General features: G+C 45.0%; 2 pseudogenes across 1 annotated transcript in view; one reads left to right on the forward strand and one right to left on the reverse strand.

Annotated features, from left to right (window-relative positions):
* Positions 1-3,785: 3,785 nt before the first annotated feature.
* On the forward strand, positions 3,786-4,511 carry LOC144673173 (uncharacterized; annotated as a pseudogene).
* Positions 4,512-13,929: 9,418 nt separating this feature from the next.
* Positions 13,930-18,019, reverse strand: part of LOC144673181 (uncharacterized) — an 85,676-nt pseudogene continuing 81,586 nt past the window's right edge. Inside the window, exon 6 of the transcript XR_013574269.1 lies at positions 13,930-15,254. The product of XR_013574269.1 is annotated as an uncharacterized LOC144673181 (transcript). The remainder of the gene's footprint in view (positions 15,255-18,019) is intronic.

Consider the following 18,019-nt stretch of genomic DNA (forward strand, 5'->3'; position numbering starts at 1 on the left):
ATCTCCCAAATCCATGCACAATGGTCCTGCAACTTAGGGGTAAAATGACATCGTGAAAGGATTGTTTACCGGCTGAATTGTGACGTTCTTACTGACAAGACAGAGTTTAAATGTTCTGTGTATGGGAAGAAAAAATAATTGTTCACACCGCCTACTGAGACTCCGGTGAGTTTACATCTAAATGTCGGGGGTTTTACTGCAGTTATTTACACCCGGGACAGTATTATGGCAGAGGACCCATGCACTTTGTTTGTCATACCAATTGACTGAATAATTTTGTATATTGGTCTTGGGCTTCGTTCGTCATCAGATCACAAAACAGAATTTTCTATTCAAAAAAACGAACTCTCAATGGCAGCCTCGTTACCCAGCATTCAATAGGGGCCAGAATGTGCCCTATCCTCACAACAGGAGCTCCCTACACATGCGTATTACGATGTGTGTTTGGAGCATGCGCAGTGTGGCCCATTTCATGAGCATGCGCAGTGCTGGTCTGTGACTGAAGCTGCTCAGAGCGGGTGAGTGAATGTCGAGTGGAACAAACTAACAGAGTTAGTGGGTGTGTGAGGAGGAATGGAGCCAGCAGAGTGGGCAGGGAGGCTTCATAAAGACACAGTGAAGGCCGCAAACCCCAAATAACAAGGTACAAGTCTTGTGTTTGCAGAGAACTGGCCGAGAAAGTCTGGATTTCTCCCTTCGCCAGGCCCGGGGTAACGGCCGCCATCTTAATAGGGGGCAATGTGCAGCAGGGCGCATGCGCGGGCATCCTGGTCTAGGTAGCTGGAGGAGAGAAGATTGTGGAATTCTCTCCTGGACTGACAGGGATGGATTTTGGAAACTCCTTTTACAGGGGGTTAGAGGGGGAACATTTACAGACGGGTGAGATCTGACAGAGTCACTCAATTCATCAGGACCTGGATCCTCCTTTTTTAATGCTCTGTACAAACCATTTCCCAAACCTGCCACACTCAGTCCAGGATAGAAATTCAGGACCTGGATTCTATCGGCCTCTGAGTGTAAGCATTGAGTTCCAGGTCATTACCACTCACTGTGGAAACATTTCTTTCTCACATCCCTCCTGTACATCTTACCCAAAATCTTAAATCTGTGACCACGATCCTTTCACGATCTGCTACTGTGAACAACTTTTCTTTAACTACTTTATGTAAACATTTCATAATTTTGTACACCTTTTGTTAATCTCCCCTCAATCTACTTTACTCCAAGGAGAACAATCCCAGTTTCTCCAACCTAACCTTGCAACTAAAATCCTTCATCCCTTGACCCATTCTGGTAAATCTCCTCTGCCCCCTCTCAAGGACCCTCCCATCCTTCATAATGTGTGGTGATCACTGGTTTGTACAAACCCAGATGTTTTGGGTCTGTGTGTGTGACATCACACATTGACAATTACACAGTGACATCATCCCGCTCCCCGGGTATTTCCTCAACTGGGAGATTTTTCTCTGACTCCAGTGCTTCTGATATCTTTCCAGCTGCAGGAGATTTTAAAGTTGAAAACTGAAATTGTTTCAGAGTAGAGTATTTTTGACCATTCATCTACAATTTGGAGCTTTTAGTTCTCTGCTCTGCTATCTTTTAGAGGTTCCATCGCTCTGGGGCTAGTGTGGCTCCTTTCCTGTGGATCTGAATCCATGTCCATCTTTTGCTCTGTTTCACCTCTGCCATCCCAGATCACCTCTCGGTCATTGTCTAACTTTCTCTGTCTCTAATACTGGGTGCATTTTAGCTGTGTTTGGCATTTAACTGTTACTTCTGCTGATTGTATCCAAATAAGGTTTCCACTGCTGCCCATCCCCTGACCATGTGCTGCTGTCTTACCAGCTTTATCTTCCCACAGTATCTTTCACAGTCAGGAATTGTTTTTCCTGTGCTATAATCCACTTCTGAACTTATATTGACCATCAAATTCTGCACCATTTTTATTCCCTGTAATCCATTCTGCACACACTGAAATGTTAACTCTGTTTCTCTCTCCACAGATCCTGCCTGATTTGCTGAGTATTTCCAACATTTTTTTATTTATTTCAGATTTTCAGCAGCTGCAGTATTTTGCTATTATTTTATTGCAGGCGTTGGTCACAGAACTGAGTCACAGACGGACCAGTTAAGAGCTGGTTTGTATCAGGGTGGGTGTTGGTTACCAGAAGTTGGTCCCTGGCCTCCAGTGTAGGTCCTTTCTCATCAAGTCACAGAATCACTGAATGATGGCGATATAGACGGAGGCCATTTAGCCCATTGTGCACATGCTGGCTCTCTGCAAGAGCAAGTCAGCTAGTCCCACTCCCCTGCCCTTTCACTAACAAGACCAGCAAATATCGCCAATCCCCAGTTGCCTGTGGAGAAGATGATGTTTGACCTTCTTGAATCGCTGCAGTCCGTGTGGTGAAGGTGCTCCCACAATGCTGTTAGGTAAGGAGTTACAGGTTATTCACCCAGTGATGATGAAGGAACAGTGATATATGTCCAAATCAACAACAGCAATTTGTGTTTATATAGCACCTTTAACGTAATAAAACTTTCCAAGGCATTTCAAAGAACAGTATGCGTTTATAAAAAGCATTAGAAATTAGGAATGTACAGTCAAAGCTCTCTGCTGTTGACTGAGTTCTGAATTGGCTGATTGATGGACACTGTAACCAGGTCAGTCTGAGTTTCCTCGTGGTGAGTCTGCAGTGGGACCTGAGTCTGAGGAGGACGAGAGATTAACCCTATGAAGACAGAGTAAAACAGAACAACTGCGCTTGCACAATGGCAGCAAACACAGCCTTTAAAATAAGGATGAGAATTTTATAATTTAGGTTCTGCTTAACACGGAGCATTTGTAGGTCAGTGAGCACAGGGGTGATGGGTGAACAAGACTTGGTGCAAGTAAGCACACGGGCAGCAGAGTTTTGGATGACCTCAAGATTACAGGGAGGCTGAATGTGGGACGCCGGCTGGGAGTGTGTTAGGATAGTTAAGTCTAGAGATAACAAAGGAATGGATGAGAGTTTCAGCAGCAGATGAGCTGAGACTGGGATGGAGTTGGGCGATGTTACTGAGGTGGAAATAGGCGGTCTTGGTGATGATGTGGATATGTGGTTGGAAGCTCATCTTGGGGTGAAATATTTCACTATGGTTGTGAACAGTCTGGTTCAGCCTCAGTTGTCAGCGAAAGGTGCAGAGTCAGTGTCTGGTGAATGCAGTTTGTAGTGGGGACTGAAGACAATGGCTTCAATCTTCCCATTATTTAAATGGAATAATTTTCTGCTCATCCAGTACTGGATGTCAGACAAGTCAGGACGGTGTGTGACTTGGAGAGGAACTTGGAGGTGATGGTGTTCACATACCTGTTACCCTGGTCCTTCTAGGGGGTGGAGGTTGAGGGTTTGGGAGATTCTGTCAGGGTTCTCCTGCATCTCTCACTTCTCTCTCGCTCTTTCTCCCTCCTCTCATAGAAACCTGAATCTTGTGTAGGCCCAGACTGGGTGGCAGGTTCCCTTCCCTGAAGGACATTAGTGAACCAGTTGGGTTTTTATGACAATCCAGCAGTTTTCATGGTCACTTTTTCCTCGTGCCGGCCCCACAAATTCCCAGATTCATTCAGCTCAATTTCACAACCTGCCTTTGTGTTTTTGTGGGTTCTCTCTCACTCCATTTTTTCTGTTTTAAATCAATTTCACAGGATATTTGAAGGGGAGGATTTGCTGTCGGGAAACTCACACCAAGACCTGAGAGAGTCACTTGATTCATCAGGACCTGAATATTATCAGCCTTTGAACATGGAAGCAGAAAGTGCTGCTCACGCTGGGGAGAAACCGTGTAAGTGCGGGGACTGTGGGAAGGGATTCAATTACCCGTCTGACCTGCAAACTCATCGATGCACTCACACTGGGGAGAAGCCATTCACCTGCCCTGAGTGTGGGAAGGGATTTACTCAGTCATCCACTCTGCTGACACACCAGCGAGTTCACACTGGGGAGAGACCGTTCACCTGCTCTGAGTGTGGGATGGGATTTATTAGTTCAACCAACCTGCAGACACACCAGCAAATTCACAATGGGGAGAGACCATTCACCTGCTCAAAATGTGGCAAGGGATTCACTCGATCATTCGACCTGCTGACACACCAGCGAGTTCACACTGGGGAGAGACCGTACACCTGCTCTGAGTGTAGGAAAGGATTCACTAGGTCATCCCACCTACTGAGACATTGGCTGGTTCACTCAGACCAGAGACAGTTTACATGCTCAGTCTGCGGGTAGTGCTATAAAAGTTACCAGGACCTGATCTTGCATCAACGTGTTCACACTGACGAGAGACCGTTCAGGTGCTCTCACTGCAGGACTGGGTTCAGGCGATCATCTGACCTCATTGTACATCAGCGCAGTCACACCGGGGAGAGGCCGCTCATCTGTTCCATGTGTGGGAAGGGATTCACTCAGTCATCCAACCTGCTGAGACACCAGCAAATTCACACTGGAGAAGGGGCTGCTCACTTGCCCTGACTGTAGGAAGGGATTCATCAATTGAACCTACCCACTGAAACACCACCGAGTTCACACTGAGGAGAGACCAGTCAGCTGGTCTGTGTGTGGGAAGCAATTCACTCAGTCATTTGTGCTGCTGAGACACCAGCAAGTTGACAAGTAACAGCAAAATCCAATCATTGTAGTTAATCACATCCTGGCTGGAACCATGTTCATTGGGGTCTGTTTCTGCTGATGTTAATAAACTTCAGCCCAGTTATAGAGGCTAATATTGTCGATACAAATCAATTAAATCAACTTGGTGTGAAATACAATGTGTGTTGAATCTTTTTAATATCTCCAATACTCTCCTTCTCCCCTGTCATCTCCAACAACAAGTGAGAGGAGCTCATGGAGCTTCTTTTTCACTAAGATTGAGACAATCTGATCAGCTGCCTCTGCTGCTTCCCTCCCTTCCACTAGCCAACTGGGCCAAACTGTCTCTAAGGTTCCTTCTTGTCTGAGCCCTGAACTCACATCTTTCTCCAGTTTCTCTCCCATCTCCCCTCATACCCTCTCAGTGCTCATCTTGTCCATGAGGCCCTCCTTCTGCTCCCTCGACCTTATTCTCACCAAACTGCTGATTATCCAACTTCCCCATGTTAGCTGATATTGTTAATGTCTCTCTCTCTTCTGGTAATGTCCATCTCATCATCAAATCTATCGTCATCACCCATTCTAAAAATAAACTTTTGACCTGACCATCTTTTCAAACTACCGCCCCATCTTCAACCTCCCTTTCCTCTCCAAAGTCCTTGTACTCGGTGTCCCCCGAGGATCTATCCTTGGCCCCTCCTATTTCTCATCTACATGCTGCCACTCGGTGACATCATCCAAAAGCACCGTGTTAGTTTTCACATGTACACTGACAACACCCAGCTCTACCTCACCACCATCCCTCTCCATTCCTCCACTGTTACTAAATTATCAAACTGCTTATCCTACATCCGGAACTGGATGAGCAGAAATTTCCTCCAATTAAAAATTGGGAAGACCAGAATCATTTTTTTTAGTCACCATTACAAATTCCGTTCCCTAACTACCGAGTCCATCCCTCTCCCTGCGAACTGTCTGAGGTTGAACCACACTGTTCACAATCTTGGTCTTTTATTTGACCCCAAGATGAGTTTCTGACCACATATCCACACCATCACTAACACCAGATATTTCAATCTCCATAACGTCGCCTGTCTCCACCCCACCCCCAGCTCATCTGCTGCTCAAACCCTCATCCATGTCCGTGTTACCTTTAGACTTGAAAATTCCAATACATTCCTAGCCGGCCCCTCACATTCACCCCATCCCCACACAGAAACATGAGATCATCAAAAACTCTGCTGCCCATGAACCTTCTCACATCAAGTCCCGTTCACCGTTCACCCCTGTAGCCATTGACCTAAATTGGCTCCTGTTCAATTTTAAAATTCGTAACCTTGTTTACAAATCCCTTCATGGCATTATCCCTCCCTATCTCTGTAACTCCCAGTCGCACAACCCTCTGAGATATCTGTGCTATCTCATTCCGTACTCTTTAGCATCCCTGATTTTAATTACTCCATCATCGGCTGTGCCTAGGTGCAAAGTCCTGGAATTTCCTCCCTAAACCTCCCCAGCCCCTCCAGCTCTCTCTCCTGATTAAAGATGCTTGTTAATATCTGCCTCTCCAATCAAGGTTCTGCCCATTGACCCGAATATCTCCCCATGTCACTCGATGTCAAATGTTTCTTTATGAGAGTCCTGTGAAGCACCTTGACACATTTTGTTACATTAAACGTGTTTTATAAATACAAGTTGTTTCTGTTTCATGACAGCCAGTTTGTGCACAGTAAGATTCCACAAACAGCAATCAGACTAACTGATTAATCCAGTTTTATTTGGTGGTGTTCGTTAAAACACGAATGTTGGTCCCACTGCACCAGGAGAACTCCCCTGTGGACAGGATGTGGAGTTGTTGAGCTCTCCTGAGCTGAGAGTGGAGCTGATTGAGCTGTCGGGCCTGCAGTGTACCTTGCAGAGCCGCTGTCTGGGATCTTTCCTCTAAATTTACTGACTCCCAGCTGACGTTGTTTCTGCAGTTAAATAGTTAACTTTGAATATCGATCCCAATTTAATCTTCGGAGCAAAATCTGCAACTTTAAATCAGCTGCAGAAGAGAAAGAAATTTCTTGTGTTCATTTATCATCTTTCACACCCTCAGAAAATCCCAAAGTGATTCACAGTCAATGATGTATTTTGGAAGGAAGAATGAGGAGAAGCAGAATAAAGTAAATGGTACAATTTTTAACAGAGTGCAGCAACAGGGTGACTTAAGAGTGTATGTACACAAATATTTATATGTGACAGGACAAGTTGATCAAGCTGTTTAATAAAAAGCTAATGGGGTCCTCAGTTTATTCATGGAGACATGGAGAACAAAAGCATGAAAGTTATCCTGAATCTTTACAAATCAATGATTATTCCTCAGCTGAAATATTGTGTTCAATTCTGAGCACCACACTTTAGGAAAGATGTCAAGGCCTTGGAGAAGGTGTGGGGAAAATTTCCCAGAATAGTATCAGGGATAAGGGGTTTCAGTTCTGTGGAGAGACTGGGATTATTCTATTTTGAGCAGAGAAAGTTAAGAGGTGATTTAATTGAAATGTGGACATTTTTGAGGAGTTTCCCTCCACATAGGGAGAAGTAGTTTTGATTGGCAGGATGGTTGGTAACCGCTGATCACAGCTTTAAAATAACACTGTGTCTCCTGTCAATGTAAAATATCTGTCTGCACATGCTCAGTGGTCCATGCAGATGTCACTCTGCTGCTCCCAGTCTGTCAGAAAGCCTCTAAATAGAAACATGTGTATCCTTCAGAAACAGCAGCTTCCCACTTTGTTACACAGCACAAGGGAGGAGAAATAGAGAGTATGGAGTGAGAGACAGTTTCAGAATGAGTCAGGGCTGAGTCACAGATGGTCAGACAAAGTATCGGTTCCAGAAAACCCTGTAAAGCCTGGTTTCACCTAGAAAACCTCTACTGGAGAGACAGAAGATGCAGTCTCATCTCTGACTGATATTGTATCAGAGACAAACACAGTATTAATCTCGCAATCAGGGGCAGTGCCAGCCAGTGATAAAATGTCCCATATTTGACCCTCTCTTACCTGTTGTAATCTCTGCAGATTTCAGAGAGAAAGGTCTTTCACTCACAAATCCAAACCTGCGCTAGACATGGCCCCTTCCCCACTCTCTGCAATAAACAGAGGGAATGTCCCTGTCTCTTCAGAACCCGGGATGTGTCCGGGTGCAGTCAAAGTTTCTGTTCATTTCCTTTTTCACAGATTCAGGGTGACAGTCTGTGAAACAGTGAACATGGTGGAGAAACAGTGCATGTGCGGCATTGGCAGCAAACACAGCCTTAAAATAACTGGCAATAAATCCATGGTGGAGATGAGGTGAAATGCCTCAGGAAGTGGCCAGACTGACAAATGACATTTTCTTCAGAAGTTCAGGGTCAAGGATACGAGCCTGTCCAAGAGAAGGATAGCTTCATCGACACTTTCCTGACTGTCACTGTAATGCCCATGGATGCCAGATTTTCTTTATTCTTTCATTTTCATCAAGGTCAGCATTTGTTACCTAATTGAACTGAATGCCTTGCTAGGGAAGTTAAGCAGCAACCACATGTAGGCCAGACCAGATGAGGATGGCAGATTTCTTTCTGAGGACATTAGTGAAGCAGATGGTAGCTGAGATCATTTCCTAGAATCAATTAATTTAAGTTAAATTCCACCAGCTGCTATGTTGGGATTTGAGCCCATGTCCCTAGAGAGATTATTACTCCAGTGACATTACCACTGCACCAGTATCTCCCTCGAGGATTGATTTATTCGATTGAGCAACACCCAGGATAAGTTATTTCAATTCCAAGTTTGTACTGTGATTTTATTCTAAGTGGGGCATCCCATTAATGACAATTCTATCTCATTCATGAGCCCTAGAGAAACCTCAATGATTAATTCAATTTTCAGAATACTGTTTGAAGATCAGAGACAGAAGTAGTTGCAATCAGTTTGGAGGTAACTCCCATATCTCCCGTTCTCAAGCACTTTACCTTGAAAGATAACAAATGGAATGAAGCCAAATCTTTAACGTGGCAAAGTCTGCAGTTTAAATTGTCAACGTACTGTCAATGGAAAGGGTTAACTTCTCTGCTTCTTTGCAAAAGGGTGGATCAAACATTCACAAATATGCACAATTGTGTCAACTTTACATAACTTTATTTTCAGGTCAAAGATGAACCAAACACCATTTTAATCTGCTTTTAAAATCTTTTGCTTTTTTCTCAGCTTTTCTTCAGGCATCTTTCCAAATAAGTGCAAAAAAAACTGAAGAAAAGTAGAACTGGAAAAGTTTCCTTTCACAAATAAACAAAAACTTCAACTTTCTGAGACTAAAAAGAGTTAAAGAGGGTGGAGTGTCCCACAGCTTGTGAGCTCCACATCATAACCTCAAGGCTGAAGCTTATCTTTAGGGAATCCAACTTTTCGATGCCTTTTACAATTGTACAAGTTCTTTGTAATTCATACTTAAAGGTTTACTTTCACTCAGTAATTATAACCTTTCACTTTTCTCAGCACAGAAGCTGGCAGCATTTTATATTCAATCCCAATTGTAAACTTCTGTTGGAGCTGGAGAATGGAGAAGATCATGTTCACTGTAGATCTGCCAGCACAGAAACTGCACTGTGCTTCTGGATACACTCGGTCTGCAAGTAGATGAAGTCTTTCAAGCCTGACCCTAGTGAAGGTCGTCCCTGTGACGCTGAGGAGTGAGATGTCCCTGTAAATGTGACAATCTCCTCTGTCACTCTTGTTTTTGTATAATGTGAGGATCTTTGCATCATTCGTGTCATGTGGAATGATCCTACCTCCCAACAGAGGAGGAGGAGGTAATGAGCTGTGACAGTGGATGGGACTTTCCGGGTTGGGGCATTTCAGCTGGAATTCCATCCTTGCTGAGTGTCTTTCCGCTTGCTAAACAATCAATGGCCTTTTCGAGCTCAGGTGATGAGGGTTCCTCGTCCAACTCAACCTTGCAGGAAGCTGCAAGAGACAGTCAAACAGAGACTGGGAGATGTATGTCCGTCGTGTTCAACCCAGTGGATATCTATTTACTTCTGTCAGTGAGAACTTCGCCATCTGCTTATTTCAGGGGCAACTTTGGTGATGGTCGGGCCAAGCACCCTCCTGATCCCATCATACACAGCACGTAGATTTCCATTGTCACAGGCAGTTTGGGTTTCTTTACGTTGGCTGATCCAGTGTTTATTTACACAGTATCTCCCTGTCTTTTATACAACTGTCTCAGCTAATTACACAATGCTCTAGCTGTTGGGTTTATGTTGTAATCAGGTAGACTTTGCTTTTTGCTTCAATGTCAGATTCATCTCTGCTGAGTAGGTCTCAAGCCAGTCTTTGTTGTGGGTACCACCTTTACCAAATGTTGCTGCTGCTGGGTCAGAAACGATTGAACTCAGCAAATTCCAAGATCCATCAATATCAATGTTGTTTGATGAAGCTTTTGTCGATGTACCTGTAAATATTTCACTATTTTGTTTATGTTCCTTGATAATTAAGTTTCACCAATATAAAAGTAGGGAAGTTTTACAGCAGCTGTACAGGGCCTTGATGAGACCACATTTGGAATATTGTGTACAGCTGTGGTCTCCTTATTAGAAATAGATATAATTGCATTGAAAACATTCAGCGAAGGTTCACTCAACTCATCCCTGAATCTTCTGAAGAAAATTTGACCTTTACCCATTGGAGTTTAGAAAAATGAGGGGTGATCATATTGAAACAGATAAAATCCTAAGGGCACAAAAACAAAAAATGCTCACAAAACTCAGCAGGTCTGACAGCATCCGTTGGGAGAAAGACAGAGATAAAGTTTCGAGTCTGTATGACTCTTCTTCAAATCCTGAGGGGATTTGATAGGGTAGATAGCAGGAGGATGGTTCAGCTTGTGGGACACACTAGAACGAGGGGACACAGTTTAAAAATATGTGGTCTACAATTTAAGACGGAGTTGATGAGAAATCAAAGACCCTTCTCTCAAAGGGTCATTGTTATGTAGAATTATTTTCTACAGAAAGCAGTGGGGGCTGGGTCATTGAATGTATTCAGAGCTGAGTTAGACAGATTATTGATAAACAACAGAGTCAAGGATTATGGGGGACAGACAGGAAAGTAGAGTTGATACCACAACCAGATCAGCCATGATCTAATTGAAGGCTGAAGCAAACTCAAAGAGCTGAATGGCCTCCTCCTGCTCCTAAGTCTTATGTTCCTATATGTCTCTATAATGAAGGTATCACCGTGAAGAATGTGCAAGTCAGTAAGAATTGTCAGCAAGGAATAATCAGCACTTTCTAATTGGAAATGTTCATCAGTGGAACCTCTCAGACACTGAATTGTAGAGTTTGCACTAAAGATGAATTTATGATTGAATTACAAGTTCATAACTTTATTGAAACCAAGTTCCTGTCGAGAATTCCTGAATTAAGGGGCGAGATCACAAATGGTGCTTTCAGAAAGCAACAATGCGGCCATGAAAATCAATGACATACCCAGAGTATAAAACTCCAGCCAGTTATAGGGTTGATAACATCAACACAAACAGACCAAATACAGTCAGACTATCAGTCTTGCATGTGATTAAGACCAGCAATAACAGCAGAATCCAACCCCTACCCCTGCTGGTGTCTCAGCAGCTGGATAACCAATGGAATCCCTTCCTGCAAGTGAACGGCCTCTCTCCAGTGTGAACTCGCTGGTGGGCTGTGAGGTTGCCTGAATACCTGAACCTCTTTCCACAGGAAGTGCAGCTGAATGGCTTCTCCTCAGTGTGAATTCGCTGGTGAGTTACTTGTCACAGGGTTCCTAGCCTCTGACCTGGACTTGCAGCCACAGTATTTATTTGGCGATTCCAGATCAGTCTCTGGTCAAGTTACCCTCAAGTGGTGGACTCAGTGATGATAATGCCATTGAACACCAAAGGGTGATGGTTGTATTCTCTCTTGTTGGAGATGATCATTGCCTGGCACTTGTCTGGCACGAATGTTACTTGCCACTTCTCAGCCCAAGCCTGGATATTCTCCTGGTCTTGTGGCATTTGGACATGGACTGCTTCAGCATCTGAGGAGCCACGAATGGTGTGGAACATTGTGCAATCATCAGCGAACATCCCCACTTCTGACCTTATGATGGAAGGAAGGTCATTGATGAAGCATTGGTTTAGCCGAGGACATTATCCTAAGGAACTCCTGCAGTTATGTTCTGGGGCTGAGATGACTTACCTTCAACAATGGCAATAATCTCCCATTGTGCTAGGTATGACTCCAAACAGCAGAGAGTTTTCACCCTCATTCCATTTACTCCAGTTTTGCTAGGGCTCATTGATGCCACACTTGGTCAAATGCTGCCATGATGCCAAGGACAGTCACTCTCACCTCATCTCTGGAGCTCAGCTCTTTTCCCCATGTTTGAACCAAGGCTGTAATGAGGACAGGAGCTAAGTGGACCTGGCGGAACCTAAACTGAGCATCAATGAGCAGGTTATTGCTGAGCAAGTGCCGCTTAACAACACTATTAATGTCCCCCTCCTGGATGTGACAGGACTGCAGAGCTTAGATCTGATCCATTGGTTGTGGGTTTGCCTAGCTTTGCCTATCACTTGCTGCATAAGCTGTTTGGCATGCAAGTAGTCCTGTGTTATAGCTTCACCACCTTATTTTTAGGTATGCTCGATGCTGCTCCTGGCATGCCCTCCTGCACTCTTCATTGAACCAGGGTTGATTCCCTGGCTCTATGACAATGTTAGAGTGGGAGTTATGCCGGGCCATGAGGTTACAGATTGTGATTCAGTACATTGCTGCTGCTGCTGATGGCCCACAGCACTTCATGGCTGCCCAGTCTGTTTGAAATCTATTCTATTTAGCATGGTGATAGTGCCACACAACACGATGGAGGGTATCCTCAATGTGAAGATGGGACTTCATCTCCACAAGGGCTGTGTGGTGGTTACTCTTACAGGTACTGTCATGGACAAATGCCTCTGCAGGAGGCAGGTTGGTGATGATGTATGTTTTTCCCTCCTGTTGGTTCACTTAGCACCAGCCACAGACCCAGTCTAGCAGCTATGTCCTTTCGGACTTGCCCAGCTCAGTGTGTAGTGGGGCTACCGAGCCACTCTTGGTGATGGACATTGAAGTCCCCCACTCAGAGTACATTCTGCACCCTTGCCACCCTCAGTGCTTCATCCAAGTGGTGTTCAACATGGAGGAGCACTGATTCATCAGCTGAGGGAGTGCGGTACATGGGAATCAGCAGGAGCTCTCCTTGGCCATGTTTGACCTGATGCCACAAGACTTCATGGGGTCCGGAGTTGGTGTTGAGGACTCCCAGGGCAACTCCCTCCCGACTGTATATCACTGTCCTGCCACCTCTGCTGGGTCTGTCCTGCATCTGGGACAGGACAAACCCAGGGATGGTGAGGTTGAATGTGTTTGTGTTTCAGAGCATCTACTTTGGTTTAAAATCTCTTTCACAGGCAGAACTTTGAAACGGTTTCTTATCAGAATGAACAGGTTGATGTGGAGTCAAGTGGGATGACTGAGTGAATCTCTCCCACACATGGAACAGGTGAACAGTCTCTCCCCAGTGTGAGTGCACTGGTAGATACTGAGTTCACATGATCACCTGAACCCAGTCCCACAGCGAGAGCACCTGAACGGTCTCTTGTCAGTGTGAACATGTTGATAGCACGTCAGCTCCAGAGAACCTTTATAACACTTCCCACAATCCAGACGTTTAAAAGATCTTTGATGAGTGTGAACTCACTGATGTGCCAACAGGTTAGATGAATCAGTGAATCCCTCCCCACACATGGAGCAGGTGGATAACCTCTCCCCAGTGTGAACTCACTGGTGTTGCAGCAGGATGGACAATCACCTGAACCTCTACCCGCAGTGAGAGCAGGTGAATGGAGTGGAACCGGAGTGAATGCAATGGTGAAACATCAGTGAATGTGGGTTTTTAAAGCTCTTGATACATCTAAGCATTTAAACCTCTCTCTGCAGTCTGAACTTGCTGAGTATGTGGAGGCTGGATAGAGAAAGATGTGGGTTCAAGGCTCAGACAAGGGGGGAGTTAAGAGACAGTATGTCTCAGTGGGCTAGTGGGAGGGAAGCAGCAGAAGCAGCTGATTGGATTGTCTCAATCTTAGTGCCAAAGAAGCTCCATGAGCTCCTCACACTTGTTGTTGAGGGTGGAGGAGACAGGCGAGAGGGAGAGCCCTTCAAAAGGAACTAACTTGCGTTAGAGATATTAAAGAGGCTCAACACTGTCTGTTGAACATAAAACTTATTTATTTCACTTTTATTCATAATATTAACACCTATAATTGTGCTGGAGTTTATTAACATCAGCCGAAGCAGACCCCAATGAACATGGGATTCAGTCCTGGATGTGAGTAAGAGCAAAATCCAATTACTGTTGTTGCTTGTGAACTCGTTGGTGTGTCAGCAGGTGAGATGACTGAGTGAATCCCTTCCCACACTTGGAGCAGGTGAATGGTCTCTCCCCAGTGTGAGTACGCTGATGTACAGTGAGGTGAGATGAATGCCTGAACCCAGCCCCACACTGAGAGCACTTGAATGGTCTCTCGTCAGTGTGAACACGTCGATGGGATATCAATTCCCTGGGACGTTTAAAGCAATTTCCGCAGTCTGGGCATTTAAAAGGTCTCTCAGCAGTATGAACATGCTGGTGTCTCAGCAGGTTAAATGACTGGGTGAATCCTTTCCCACACTCGGAGCAGGGGAATGGTCTCTCCCCAGTGTGAGTTCGCTGGTGCACAGTGAGTTGAGATGACCACCTGAACCCAGTCCCACACAGGGAGCACCTGAACGGTCTCTCATCAGTGTGAACACGTTGATGAGATATTAGCTCTCCGGAACTCTTAAAACACATTTCGCAGTCTGGACATTGAAAAGGTCTCTCCCCAGTGTGAACTTGCTGGTGTTTCTGTGGGGTGGATGAATCAGTGAATGCATTCCCACACTCAGGGCAGGCGAACTCTCCAGTGTGAACTCGCTGGTGTTTCGACAAGGTAGATGAGGTAGTGAATCCCTTTCCGCACTCAGGGCAGGTAAATGGCCTCTCCCCAGCATGAACTTGCTGGTGTTGCAGCAGGGTGGATGACCGAGTGAATCTCTTCCCACATTTGGAGCAGGTGAATGGTGTCTCCCCTGTGTGAACCTGCTGGTGTCTCAGCAGGTTGGATGATCGGGTGAATCCTTTCCCACACTTGGAGCAGGTGAACAGCCTCTCCCCAGTGTGAACTCGCTGGTGTGTCAGCAGGGTGGATGAGTGAATGAATCCCTTCCCACACTCAGAGCAGGTGAATGGCCTCTCCCCGGTGTGACTGCGCTGATGAATTTCCAGCTCCGAAGGGGTTCTGAATCCCTTCCCACAGTCCCCACATTTCCACGGTTTCCCCCTGTTGTGACTGTGCTTATGCCTCAACAGGCCAGATGATTGGCTGAAGCCTTGTCCACACACAGAACACGTGTACAGTTTCTCCCCACTGTGAACACTGCTTTTTCCTTCCATGTTCAAAATCCATTGATGTTCAGGATATGATGAACTAAGTGACTCTGTCAGATTTGGTTGGTGTTTCCTGCCTCAAATTCCAGATCTTCAAAAATCCTGTAAAAAAAAATCATCACTGTAGGTTCAGGATTAAATATTCAGAAGAAACAAATATTACTCCTGGTTTGAGTTTGCTGTATGTAAGTCCTCCCCTTCTAACCCCCTGGAAAAGGAGTTTCCAAAATCCATCCCTGTCAGTCCAGGATAGAAATGAACAACATTCTTTCCTCCTGCTACCTAGACCAGGATGACCGCGCATGCGCCCTGCTGCACATTTCCCCCTATAAAGATGGCGGCCGTTAACCCGGGCCTGAGACCTGAAGAGTCTCATTTGTCGTTTTAGCACAAACACTGGACCTAAAGTTTCTAATTCGGGTCCGGAGGCCTGCACCGGGTGTTTATAAAGTTTCCGAGTCCACACTGACTCCATTTCTCTCCTGCACTCGGCTGTTACTTACCCTTTCCCGCCTCCTTCCTCCTTCAGCTCCCGCAGTCCCCGGGCTTCAGGTATAACGACACTGCGCTTGCGCGGGGCGTCAGCTCTCGAGCCCCGCCCCTCTTTCACTCCGATTGTTTGGAGGACCAACCGCTCCCGCTCGGTCCTCCAGTCCCGCCCCCTTCTTCCTATTGGTTCGGAGCTGCCGTCAATCAGCCGGGCATTGTGACGGTTACAGATGGTGAGAGCGGCCACAGACTCAGCCTGACTTGCTGATTCTTGGCAGCATTTTCTGTTTGGGAATTAGAGCTAGAGATGGATGGTCAGTTCCCCTCTGTCCGGGGGGGATTCACACTCATTTCCCTAGTGCACTGATTATCACCTTTACTTTACATGAGAAAGTCCCCGGTTCAATCCCGGCTGGAAGCTTTGTGTTTACAATTGTTACTGAGGAGGAAATTAACAGTGAGTTTAGTTTCATGTCGAACAGGGGGACAGTTATTGTCTCATTCTTTAAAAACTCCTTCTTCACCTTTAAACAGGGAACGATAATTCAGGGAAAACTGATCCACTGTGACCCTGAAACAAGATACTGCAGGTGCAGGAAATCCGAGCTCAAAACAGAAAATGTTGGAAACTCTCAGCAGGTCAAACAGCTTCTGTGGAGATGGAAACCGAATGCATGTTTCAGGTCAGTGACCTTTTATCCAAACTGGAAAAATTTAGAAACGGCGACAATGTGTCAGGAGACGGGGACAGTGTGCCGGGAGATAGGACATGTGTACTCGACATGTTGTTCATCTTCATAATTCACCACAATATTCCTGATGTTCATCAGCTGCCTCATTTTCTTACCCATTAATTCCATTTGCTGATCTATCAGTAATGGACTTGCTGCCATCTGGAACAAAACTGCTTTCACCACTAGGCTGGTATTTAATAGTCTTCATGACATCATCACACTGGGACTGGATGACATCCTAAGAGTCCATTGTTTCTTAATGACCCACATCAATAACAAGAGGAAATATTAATAAACCTGAGCACATTATCTAGGCTGACACTCCAGGGTAACATTGAGGGACTGCTGCACTGTCAGAGACAGCATCCTTCACATGGAACTTGTGGAGGCTCTGGTCACAATCTTCCAATCCTCCTTATATAGTAGTGGTGTCAAAGGACTGACAGATTGTAAATGTTACACCCCTGTTCAAAAACACAGCAATTCCAGGACAATCAGCTTCATATCAGTGGTGGGGAAAGGTTGGAGACAACAATCCAGGAGAAAATCAATTGACACTTGGAAAAGCATGGATTAATAAATGAAAAAAATCAATGGATTTGTTAAAGACAAATAATTTTTGACCAACTTGGTGAAGTAATGGGAGGGTGTATGAGGGGAGTGGTGTTGATACCTTTTACATGGGCATTCAAATGATGTTTAATATGGTACCACACAATGCCTTGTCAGCAAAGCTGAAACCCATGAGTTTCAGCCTGGGTATAAAATTGGCTCAGGGACAGGAAGCAGAAAAGTTTGTTTTTCAGAATGGATGGGAGTTTACAGCAGTGTGACCCCAGGGTCTCGTGTTGGCACTGCTGATCTCTTTGATATATGTTACTGACCTGGACATGGAGATACGGGCAGAATTTCAAATTTGCACATGACACAAAACTGAGAAATACAGGAAACAGTGAGGAAGATAGTAACAAATGTCAGGAGGACATAGAGGGACTGGTGAAATTGGCAGGCACACAGCAGATACAGTATATATACCATGCTGCTTGACACATTTTATATCCTTACCAACTTTGGGAACAATGCCTGAATAGTCAGAATGGAGAGACATAAAGCAGATAGGAAACAGATTTAGAATCAGTAAAGAGAAGAAAATAATAGTGACAATACCAGTGAGAAGTATCCATGGAAATGAGAATGGGAATGGTTGAATGCAGGAGTAATAGAAACAAACTGGAAGACAGGTAAGAGTTGTTATTAAGATTGTTGGAAGAAATTTGTCTGGGAGACAATCAGCTCTGAGACATTGGACTAAAATAAATGTGTGTGATGTCACTGACATGAAATAGACAAACAATTGCTGTTCATTTTATATTCCTAGCAGGTCAACCAAGGCATGGATCATACTGAGTCAGAGGATCTGTGGTTTTCCAACCATAAGGTTGTTACGCAATGTTATAGAACATTTCTCAGAGCCACTGGTTTATGTCAGTAAAATCTGTGCATTCCTGTTTCTCGTATGGAAATTACAGCAGTCTTTTAGAGATTCAGTTGGAGACATGAGCATAGAGTTGTCAAGAAACCATCATGTTAATGTGGGGACTGTTACCACTCTTGT

Source organism: Cetorhinus maximus, unplaced genomic scaffold (assembly GCF_964194155.1).
Source record: "Cetorhinus maximus unplaced genomic scaffold, sCetMax3.hap1.1 HAP1_SCAFFOLD_306, whole genome shotgun sequence".
NCBI lineage: Eukaryota > Metazoa > Chordata > Chondrichthyes > Lamniformes > Cetorhinidae > Cetorhinus > Cetorhinus maximus.